Here is a 12,588-nt window from a genome sequence, read left to right on the forward strand (position 1 = left end):
ATACATATGTAAAAATAAGACTACTAACTTAATGATTTCGAAACGAGACATATATGTAACGATTATCGTTGTAACGACATTTAACTGTATATACATCATACTGAGATATATTATATATCATAATATCATGATAATATAACAATTTAACATCTCATTTGTTATAATAAACAATGGGTTAACAACATTCAACAAGATCATTAACCTAAAGGTTTCAAAACAACATTTACATGTAACGACTAACGATGACTTAACGACTCAGTTAAAATGTATATACATGTAGTGTTTTAATATGTATTCATACACTTTTGAAAGACTTCAAGACACTTATCAAAATACTTCTACTTAACAAAAATGCTTACAATTACATCCTCGTTCAGTTTCATCAACAATTCTACTCGTATGCACCCGTATTCGTACTCGTACAATACACAGCTTTTAGATGTATGTACTATTGGTATATACACTCCAATGATCAGCTCTTAGCAGCCCATATAAGTCACCTAACACATATGGGAACCATCATTTGGCAACTAGCATGAAATATCTCATAAAATTACAAAAATATGAGTAATCATTCATGACTTATTTACATGAAAACAAAATTACATATCCTTTATATCTAATCCATACACCAACGACCAAAAACACCTACAAACACTTTCATTCTTCAATTTTCTTCATCTAATTGATATCTCTCAAGTTCTATCTTCAAGTTCTAAGTGTTCTTCATAAATTCCAAAAGTTCTAGTTTCATAAAATAAAGAATACTTTCAAGTTTGCTAGCTCACTTCCAATCTTGTAAGGTGATCATCCAACCTCAAGAAATCTTTGTTTCTTACAGTAGGTTATCATTCTAATACAAGGTAATAATCATATTCAAACTTTGGTTCAATTTCTATAACTATAACAATCTTATTTCAAGTGATGATCTTACTTGAACTTGTTTTCGTGTCATGATTCTGCTTCAAGAACTTCGAGCCATCCAAGGATCCATTGAAGCTAGATCCATTTTTCTCTTTTCCAGTAGGTTTATCCAAGGAACTTAAGGTAGTAATGATGTTCATAACATCATTCGATTCATACATATAAAACTATCTTATTCGAAGGTTTAAACTTGTAATCACTAGAACATAGTTTAGTTAATTCTAAACTTGTTCGCAAACAAAAGTTAATCCCTCTAACTTGACTTTTAAAATCAACTAAACACATATTCTATATCTATATGATATGCTAACTTAATGATTTAAAACCTGGAAACACGAAAAACACCGTAAAACCGGATTTACGCCGTCGTAGTAACACCGCGGGCTGTTTTGGGTTAGTTAATTAAAAACTATGATAAACTTTGATTTAAAAGTTGTTATTCTGAGAAAATGATTTTTATTATGAACATGAAACTATATCCAAAAATTATGGTTAAACTCAAAGTGGAAGTATGTTTTCTAAAATGGTCATCTAGACGTCGTTCTTTCGACTGAAATGACTACCTTTACAAAAACGACTTGTAACTTATTTTTCCGACTATAAACCTATACTTTTTTTGTTTAGATTCATAAAATAGAGTTCAATATGAAATCATAGCAATTTGATTCACTCAAAACGGATTTAAAATGAAGAAGTTATGGGTAAAACAAGATTGGATAATTTTTCTCATTTTAGCTACGTGAAAATTGGTAACAAATCTATTCCAACCATAACTTGATCAACTTGTATTGTATATTATGTAATCTTGAGATACCATAGACACGTATACAATGTTTCGACCTATCATGTCGACACATCTATATATATTTCGGAACAACCATAGACACTCTATATGTGAATGTTGGAGTTAGCTATACAGGGTTGAGGTTGATTCCAAAATATATATAGTTTGAGTTGTGATCAATACTGAGGTACGTATACACTGGGTCATGGATTGATTCAAGATAATATTTATCGATTTATTTCTGTACATCTAACTGTGGACAACTAGTTGTAGGTTACTAACGAGGACAGCTGACTTAATAAACTTAAAACATCAAAATATATTAAAAGTGTTGTAAATATATTTTGAACATACTTTGATATATATGTATATATTGTTATAGGTTCGTGAATCAACCAGTGGCCAAGTCTTACTTCCCGACGAAGTAAAAAAATCTGTGAAAGTGAGTTATAGTCCCACTTTTAAAATCTAATATTTTTGGGATGAGAATACATGCAGGTTTTATAAATGATTTACAAAATAGACACAAGTACGTGAAACTACATTCTATGGTTGAATTATCGAAATCGAATATGCCCCTTTTTATTAAGTCTGGTAATCTAAGAATTAGGGAACAGACACCCTAATTGACGTGAATCCTAAAGATAGATCTATTGGGCCTAACAAACCCCATCCAAAGTACCGAATGCTTTAGTACTTCGAAAGTTATATCATATCCGAAGGGTGTCCCGGAATGATGGGGATATTCTTATATATGCATCTTGTTATTGTCGGTTACCAGGTGTTCACCATATGAATGATTTTTATCTCTATGTATGGGATGTGTATTGAAATATGAAATCTTGTGGTCTATTGTTACGATTTGATATATATAGGTTAAACCTATAACTCACCAACATTTTTGTTGACGTTTAAAGCATGTTTATTCTCAGGTGAATATTAAGAGCTTCCGCTGTTGCATACTAAAATAAGGACAAGATTTGGAGTCCATGTTTGTATGATATTGTGTAAAAACTGCATTCAAGAAACTGATTTCGATGTAACATATTTGTATTGTAAACCATTATGTAATGGTCGTGTGTAAACAGAATATTTTAGATTATCATTATTTGATAATCTACGTAAAGCTTTTTAAACCTTTATTTATGAAATAAAGGTTATGGTTTGTTTTAAAAATGAATGCAGTCTTTGAAAAACGTCTCATATAGAGGTCAAAACCTCGCAACGAAATCAATTAATATGGAACGTTTTTAATCAATAAGAACGGGACATTTCAGTTGGTATCCGAGCGTTGGTCTTAGAGAACCAGAATTTTGCATTAGTGTGTCTTATTGAGTTTGTTAGGATGCATTAGTGAGTCTGGACTTCGACCGTGTTTACTTGAAAAATGATTGCTTAACAAATTTTGTTGGAAACTATATATTTTTAACATGTGAATATTATGTGATATATTAATCTCTTAACGCGTTTGATATTATGTGATAGATGTCTACATCTAGAACAAGTCCCATTGACTCACCTAATAATAATGAAGAGTCAAATGTAAATTGGAATGATTCGTGGACTGATTCACAAGTTCCCGAAGAGGAACCGGAAGAAGAGTCGGAACCGGAAGAAGAATCGGAACCGGAAGAAGAATCGAAACCGGAAGAAGAAATAGAACCGGCGGGGGAAATAATAAAACGGTTAAGTAAAAGAGAATCCTCAACCAACCGACCAAGGTTAATTATGGTCAATGGTGTTTTCGCCAAGGAAGCAAAATATTGGGAGGATTACAAATTCTCCGATGAATCAGATTCCGACGAGAATTCCGATGATGTTATAGAAATTACCCCAACTGAATTTAAAAAGGCAAAAGAAAATAATAAGGGAAAGGGCATAAAAATAGAGAAATCTAATTCCAACCCCGATGAACTTTATATGTATCGTCAACCCCCGAAGTCTTTAAGTTGTAACAATGACCCGGGAACCTCTAAACCACCAGGTTTTTCTAAACCAATGTGGATCACGACGGCTCGTATTAGGGGAACATCATATATCCCTAGAAACTTGGCAAAACGAACCAAAACCGAAGAAGAAGAAACAAGCGAGTCGGAATAAGATAGTTGTATTCGTGTGGTGTAATATATGTAATATAGTGTGCTTATGCTTTATGATATATGTAAAAATTGCTTGTATTAATAAGTATTTTTTTTATGAATCTAACTCTTGTCTATTTTACAGTATAAAAACACAAAATGGATAGACAACCCAATATTTTAAGAGACCTACCCGGAGACATGATTGATGAAATCTTGTCTAGAGTCGGTCAGAATTCTTCGGCACAACTATTTAAGGCGAGATCAGTTTGTAAGACATTCGAAGAACGTTCCAAGAATGCCTTGGTTTATAAAAGGCTTTCGTTCGAAAGATGGGGGATATCACATTGGGAAACCAATAAGTTACGATGTGTTTACTTTGACGCATATATTGCGGGGAACCCAAATGCTATTTTACGCAATGGGTTGAGAAATTATTTTGACTCAATATATCCGAATATTGGACTTCGTGATTTAGAAAAAGCGGCTAACATGCAGCATAAAGAAGCATGTTATGCTTATGGATTAGTAATGTTCGCTTCTCACCAAAGTGAGAACAAGAACATCGGGCTACAACTATTAAACAAAACATTCCCACAAGTGACGGAGTCGGTAATTGGGGTAAGAAATGAGGTTTTTAGATTGTTACGGGACTGTTGGACATTACGTAACCCTCGTCCCTTTGACGACGTTACAACACGCTGTCTTATCAACGGCCATAACGGTTATGTTCCACAAGACCAAGGATGGGAAGTAGTCCTAGTAAAACCAGAATGCATGACTTGTTTCTGGACGTATGAATTACGTGTCTTTATTGCCTTTGCTGAACGACTTGTGTATTAGCTAGAATTATATTCACAACTATATCTTGTATCAAAGTTATTGTGTGCTATATTTCATGCTTTATGTAAAATAAGCGGTATTGTAAGTTTGTAAAATATTGTATAAAAGTTTGAACGCGAAATATTATTATAATCAGTTTTTCATATAGAATTGTAGTAGTTGAATTGTATATTAGCTACTAAGTATGAACTTAACGGGTAGGTACTACCCGAATTTAAACTTATAAAATGCTAATATGAAGAAAAAGCTTTTATAAATGAGTTCATATTATGCTACGAAATACTATTAACTACTCTTAATATTCTGTATGATTAACTTGTTCCATTTGATAATTTTGAAGGAAATGGCACCGACTACTCGACACACCGTGAATATGAATGAAGAGGAATTCCGTACTTTTCTAGCTTCAAACATAGCCACAGTACAGGCTGCGCTACATACCAACAATAACCTTGGATCTAGCAGTACAGGAAATCGTGTAGGATGCACCTACAAAGAATTCACTGCCTGCAAACCTTTGGAATTTGATAGAACCGAAGGACCGATCGGATTGAAACGGTGGACCGAGAAGGTCGAATCGGTGTTTGCCATAAGTAAGTGTACTGAAGAAGACAAAGTGAAGTACGCTACGCATACCTTCACAGGTTCTGCGTTAACATGGTGGAATACCTATCTAGAGCAAGTGGGACAAGATGATGCGTACGCACTACCGTGGTCAGCATTCAAGCACTTGATGAACGAGAAGTACCGTCCCAGAACCGAGGTCAATAAACTCAAGACAGAACTTAGAGGGTTACGAACCCAAGGATTTGATATTACCACGTACGAAAGACGATTCACAGAATTGTGCCTATTGTGTCCGGGAGCATTCGAAGATGAGGAAGAGAAGATCGACGCGTTTGTGAAAGGATTACCGGAAAGAATCCAAGAAGATATAAGTTCACACGAGCCCGCCTCCATACAACAGGCATGTAGAATGGCTCACAAACTAGTGAACCAGATTGAAGAAAGAATTAAAGAACAGACTGCTGAAGAGGCCAATGTGAAGCAAGTCAAAAGAAAGTGGGAGGAAAATGGTGATAAGAATCACCAATACAACAACAACGGCAATTACAACAATAATCGCAACAATTATCCCAACAATTGCAACATCAATCGCAACTACAACAAACGGCCTAACAACAACAACAACAACAACAACAACAACAACTACAACAATCATCCCAACAACAATAATAACCGCAACAACAACAACAATCAGAAGCAGCTATGCCAAAGGTGTGAAAAGAATCACTCGGGGTTCTGCACCAAATTTTGCAACAAGTGTAAAAGAAATGGTCATAGCGCGGCGAAGTGTGAGGTCTACGGACCAGGGGTTAATAGAACGAAAGGAACAAATGGTGTCAGAACGAGTAATGGCGGAGCAAGTAGTGTCGGAGCAAGTTATGCCAATGTAGTTTGTTATAAATGTGGAAAACCAGGCCACATTATTAGAAATTGCCCGAACCAGGAGAACACGAATGGACAAGGCCGTGGAAGAGTTTTCAATATTAATGCGGTAGAGGCACAGGAAGACCCGGAGCTTGTTACGGGTACGTTTCTTATTGACAATAAATCTGCTTACGTTTTATTTGATTCGGGTGCGGATAGAAGCTATATGAGTAGAGATTTTTGTGCTAAATTAAGTTGTCCATTGACGCCTTTGGATAGTAAATTTTTACTCGAATTAGCAAATGGTAAATTAATTTCAGCAGATAATATATGTCGGAATCGAGAAATTAAACTGGTTAGCGAAACATTTAAGATTGATTTGATACCAGTAGAGTTAGGGAGTTTTGATGTGATAATCGGTATGGACTGGTTGAAAGAAGTGAAAGCGGAGATCGTTTGTTACAAAAATGCAATTCGCATTATACGAGAAAAAGGAAAACCCTTAATGGTGTACGGAGAAAAGGGCAACACGAAGCTACATCTTATTAGTAATTTGAAGGCACAAAAACTAATAAGAAAAGGTTGCTATGCTGTTCTCGCACACGTCGAGAAAGTACAAACTGAAGAAAAGAGCATCAATGATGTTCCCATTGCAAAAGAATTTCCCGATGTATTTCCGAAAGAATTACCGGGATTACCCCCACATCGATCCGTTGAATTTCAAATAGATCTTGTACCAGGAGCTGCACCAATAGCTCGTGCTCCTTACAGACTCGCACCCAGCGAGATGAAAGAACTGCAAAGCCAATTACAAGAGCTTTTAGAGCGTGGTTTCATTCGACCAAGCACATCACCGTGGGGAGCTCCTGTTTTGTTTGTCAAGAAGAAAGATGGTACATTCAGGTTGTGTATCGACTACCGAGAGTTGAACAAACTTACCATCAAGAACCGCTACCCACTACCGAGAATCGATGACTTATTTGATCAACTACAAGGCTCGTCTGTTTATTCAAAGATTGACTTACGTTCCGGGTATCATCAAATGCGGGTGAAAGAAGATGATATTCCAAAGACTGCTTTCAGAACACGTTACGGTCATTACGAGTTTATGGTCATGCCGTTTGGTTTAACTAATGCACCAGCTGTGTTCATGGACCTTATCAACCGAGTGTGTGGACCATACCTTGACAAGTTTGTCATTGTTTTCATTGATGACATACTTATTTACTCAAAGAATGACCAAGAACATGTTGAACATTTGAGAAAGGTGTTAGAAGTATTGAGGAAGGAAGAATTGTACGCTAAGTTTTCAAAGTGTGCATTTTGGTTGGAAGAAGTTCAATTCCTCGGTCACATAGTGAACAAAGAAGGTATTAAGGTGGATCCGGCAAAGATAGAAACTGTTGAAAAGTGGGAAACCCCGAAAACTCCGAAACACATACGCCAGTTTTTAGGACTAGCTGGTTACTACAGAAGGTTCATCCAAGACTTTTCCAGAATAGCAAAACCCTTGACTGCATTAACGCATAAAGGGAAGAAATTTGAATGGAATGATGAACAAGAGAAAGCGTTTCAGTTATTAAAGAAAAAGCTAACTACGGCACCTATATTGTCATTGCCTGAAGGGAATGATGATTTTGTGATTTATTGTGATGCATCAAAGCAAGGTCTCGGTTGTGTATTAATGCAACGAACGAAGGTGATTGCTTATGCGTCTAGACAATTGAAGATTCACGAACAAAATTATACGACGCATGATTTGGAATTAGGCGCGGTTGTTTTTGCATTAAAGACTTGGAGGCACTACTTATATGGGGTCAAAAGTATTATATATACTGACCACAAAAGTCTTCAACACATATTTAATCAGAAACAACTGAATATGAGGCAGCGTAGGTGGATTGAATTGTTGAATGATTACGACTTTGAGATTCGTTACCACCCGGGGAAGGCAAATGTGGTAGCCGATGCCTTGAGCAGGAAGGACAGAGAACCCATTCGAGTAAAATCTATGAATATAATGATTCATAATAACCTTACTACTCAAATAAAGGAGGCGCAACAAGGAGTTTTAAAAGAGGGAAATTTAAAGGATGAAATACCCAAAGGATCGGAGAAGTATCTTAATATTCGGGAAGATGGAACCCGGTATAGGGCTGAAAGGATTTGGGTACCAAAATTTGGAGATATGAGAGAAATGGTACTTAGAGAAGCTCATAAAACCAGATACTCAATACATCCTGGAACGGGGAAGATGTACAAGGATCTCAAGAAACATTTTTGGTGGCTGGGTATGAAAGCCGATGTTGCTAAATACGTAGGAGAATGTTTGACGTGTTCTAAGGTCAAAGCTGAGCATCAGAAACTATCAGGTCTACTTCAACAACCCGAAATCCCGGAATGGAAATGGGAAAATATTACCATGGATTTCATCACTAAATTGCCAAGGACTGCAAGTGGTTTTGATACTATTTGGGTAATAGTTGATCGTCTCACCAAATCAGCATACTTCCTGCCAATAAGAGAAGATGACAAGATGGAGAAGTTAGCACGACTGTATTTGAAGGAAGTCGTCTCCAGACATGGAATACCAATCTCTATTATCTCTGATAGGGATGGCAGATTTATTTCAAGATTCTGGCAGACATTACAGCAAGCATTAGGAACTCGTCTAGACATGAGTACTGCCTATCATCCACAAACTGATGGGCAGAGCGAAAGGACGATACAAACGCTTGAAGACATGCTACGAGCATGTGTTATTGATTTCGGAAACAGTTGGGATCGACATCTACCGTTAGCAGAATTTTCCTACAACAACAGCTACCATTCAAGCATTGAGATGGCGCCGTTTGAAGCACTTTATGGTAGAAAGTGCAGGTCTCCAATTTGTTGGAGTGAAGTGGGGGATAGACAGATTACGGGTCCGGAGATTATACAAGAAACTACCGAGAAGATCATCCAAATTCAACAACGGTTGAAAACCGCCCAAAGTCGACAAAAGAGCTACGCTGACATTAAAAGAAAAGATATAGAATTTGAAATTGGAGAGATGGTCATGCTTAAAGTTGCACCTTGGAAAGGCGTTGTTCGATTTGGTAAACGAGGGAAATTAAATCCAAGGTATATTGGACCATTCAAGATTATTGATCGTGTCGGACCAGTAGCTTACCGACTAGAGTTACCTCAACAACTCGCGGCTGTACATAACACTTTCCACGTCTCGAATTTAAAGAAATGTTTTGCTAAAGAAGATCTCACTATTCCGTTAGATGAAATCTAAATCAACGAAAAACTTCAATTCATCGAAGAACCCGTCGAAATAATGGATCGTGAGGTTAAAAGACTTAAGCAAAACAAGATACCAATTGTTAAGGTTCGATGGAATGCTCGTAGAGGGCCCGAGTTCACCTGGGAGCGTGAAGATCAGATGAAGAAGAAATACCCGCATCTATTTCCAGAAGATTCGTCAACACCTTCAACAGCTTAAAATTTCGGGACGAAATTTATTTAACGGGTAGGTACTGTAGTGACCCGAACTTTTCCATGTTTATATATATTAATTGAGATTGATATTTACATGATTAAATGTTTCCAACATGTTAAGCAATCAAACTTGTTAAGACTTGATTAATTGAAATATGTTTCATATAAACAATTGACCACCCAAGTTGACCGGTGATTCACGAACGTTAAAACTTGTAAAAACTATACGATGACATATATATGGTTATATATATAGTTACCATGTTTTTATTATAAGTATGTATCTCATTAGGTATTTTAACAATGAGTTATATACATAAAAATGAGACTATTAATTTAAGAAACTCGAAAACGATATATATAACGATTATCGTTATAACAACGTCTTACTAGGTACATATGAATCATATTAAGATATTGATACACTTGGTTAATTATGTTAAATGATAAGTAAATATATTATTAAGTGTATTAACAATGAAATACATATGTAAAAATAAGACTACTAACTTAATGATTTCGAAACGAGACATATATGTAACGATTATCGTTGTAACGACATTTAACTGTATATACATCATACTGAGATATATTATATATCATAATATCATGATAATATAACAATTTAACATCTCATTTGTTATAATAAACAATGGGTTAACAACATTCAACAAGATCATTAACCTAAAGGTTTCAAAACAACATTTACATGTAACGACTAACGATGACTTAACGACTCAGTTAAAATGTATATACATGTAGTGTTTTAATATGTATTCATACACTTTTGAAAGACTTCAAGACACTTATCAAAATACTTCTACTTAACAAAAATGCTTACAATTACATCCTCGTTCAGTTTCATCAACAATTCTACTCGTATGCACCCGTATTCGTACTCGTACAATACACAGCTTTTAGATGTATGTACTATTGGTATATACACTCCAATGATCAGCTCTTAGCAGCCCATGTGAGTCACCTAACACATGTGGGAACCATCATTTGGCAACTAGCATGAAATATCTCATAAAATTACAAAAATATGAGTAATCATTCATGACTTATTTACATGAAAACAAAATTACATATCCTTTATATCTAATCCATACACCAACGACCAAAAACACCTACAAACACTTTCATTCTTCAATTTTATTCATCTAATTGATATCTCTCAAGTTCTATCTTCAAGTTCTAAGTGTTCTTCATAAATTCCAAAAGTTCTAGTTTCATAAAATAAAGAATACTTTCAAGTTTGCTAGCTCACTTCCAATCTTGTAAGGTGATCATCCAACCTCAAGAAATCTTTGTTTCTTACAGTAGGTTATCATTCTAATACAAGGTAATAATCATATTCAAACTTTGGTTCAATTTCTATAACTATAACAATCTTATTTCAAGTGATGATCTTACTTGAACTTGTTTTCGTGTCATGATTCTGCTTCAAGAACTTCGAGCCATCCAAGGATCCATTGAAGCTAGATCCATTTTTCTCTTTTCCAGTAGGTTTATCCAAGGAACTTAAGGTAGTAATGATGTTCATAACATCATTCGATTCATACATATAAAACTATCTTATTCGAAGGTTTAAACTTGTAATCACTAGAACATAGTTTAGTTAATTCTAAACTTGTTCGCAAACAAAAGTTAATCCCTCTAACTTGACTTTTAAAATCAACTAAACACATGTTCTATATCTATATGATATGCTAACTTAATGATTTAAAACCTGGAAACACGAAAAACACCGTAAAACCGGATTTACGCCGTCGTAGTAACACCGCGGGCTGTTTTGGGTTAGTTAATTAAAAACTATGATAAACTTTGATTTAAAAGTTGTTATTCTGAGAAAATGATTTTTATTATGAACATGAAACTATATCCAAAAATTATGGTTAAACTCAAAGTGGAAGTATGTTTTCTAAAATGGTCATCTAGACGTCGTTCTTTCGACTGAAATGACTACCTTTACAAAAACGACTTGTAACTTATTTTTCCGACTATAAACCTATACTTTTTTTGTTTAGATTCATAAAATAGAGTTCAATATGAAACCATAGCAATTTGATTCACTCAAAACGGATTTAAAATGAAGAAGTTATGGGTAAAACAAGATTGGATAATTTTTCTCATTTTAGCTACGTGAAAATTGGTAACAAATCTATTCCAACCATAACTTGATCAACTTGTATTGTATATTATGTAATCTTGAGATACCATAGACACGTATACAATGTTTCAACCTATCATGTCGACACATCTATATATATTTCGGAACAACCATAGACACTCTATATGTGAATGTTGGAGTTAGCTATACAGGGTTGAGGTTGATTCCAAAATATATATAGTTTGAGTTGTGATCAATACTGAGATACGTATACACTGGGTCATGGATTGATTCAAGATAATATTTATCGATTTATTTCTGTACATCTAACTGTGGACAACTAGTTGTAGGTTACTAACGAGGACAGCTGACTTAATAAACTTAAAACATCAAAATATATTAAAAGTGTTGTAAATATATTTTGAACATACTTTGATATATATGTATATATTGTTATAGGTTCGTGAATCAACCAGTGGCCAAGTCTTACTTCCCGACGAAGTAAAAAAATCTGTGAAAGTGAGTTATAGTCCCACTTTTAAAATCTAATATTTTTGGGATGAGAATACATGCAGGTTTTATAAATGATTTACAAAATAGACACAAGTACGTGAAACTACATTCTATGGTTGAATTATCAAAATCGAATATGCCCCTTTTTATTAAGTCTGGTAATCTAAGAATTAGGGAACAGACACCCTAATTGACGCGAATCCTAAAGATAGATCTATTGGGCCTAACAAACCCCATCCAAAGTACCGGATGCTTTAGTACTTCGAAAGTTATATCATATCCGAAGGGTGTCCCGGAATGATGGGGATATTCTTATATATGCATCTTGTTATTGTCGGTTACCAGGTGTTCACCATATGAATGATTTTTATCTCTATGTATGGGATGTGTATTGAAATATGAAATCTTGTGGTCTA

This window comes from Rutidosis leptorrhynchoides, chromosome 3, assembly GCF_046630445.1.
Source record: "Rutidosis leptorrhynchoides isolate AG116_Rl617_1_P2 chromosome 3, CSIRO_AGI_Rlap_v1, whole genome shotgun sequence".
NCBI classification, from domain to species: Eukaryota; Viridiplantae; Streptophyta; class Magnoliopsida; order Asterales; family Asteraceae; genus Rutidosis; species Rutidosis leptorrhynchoides.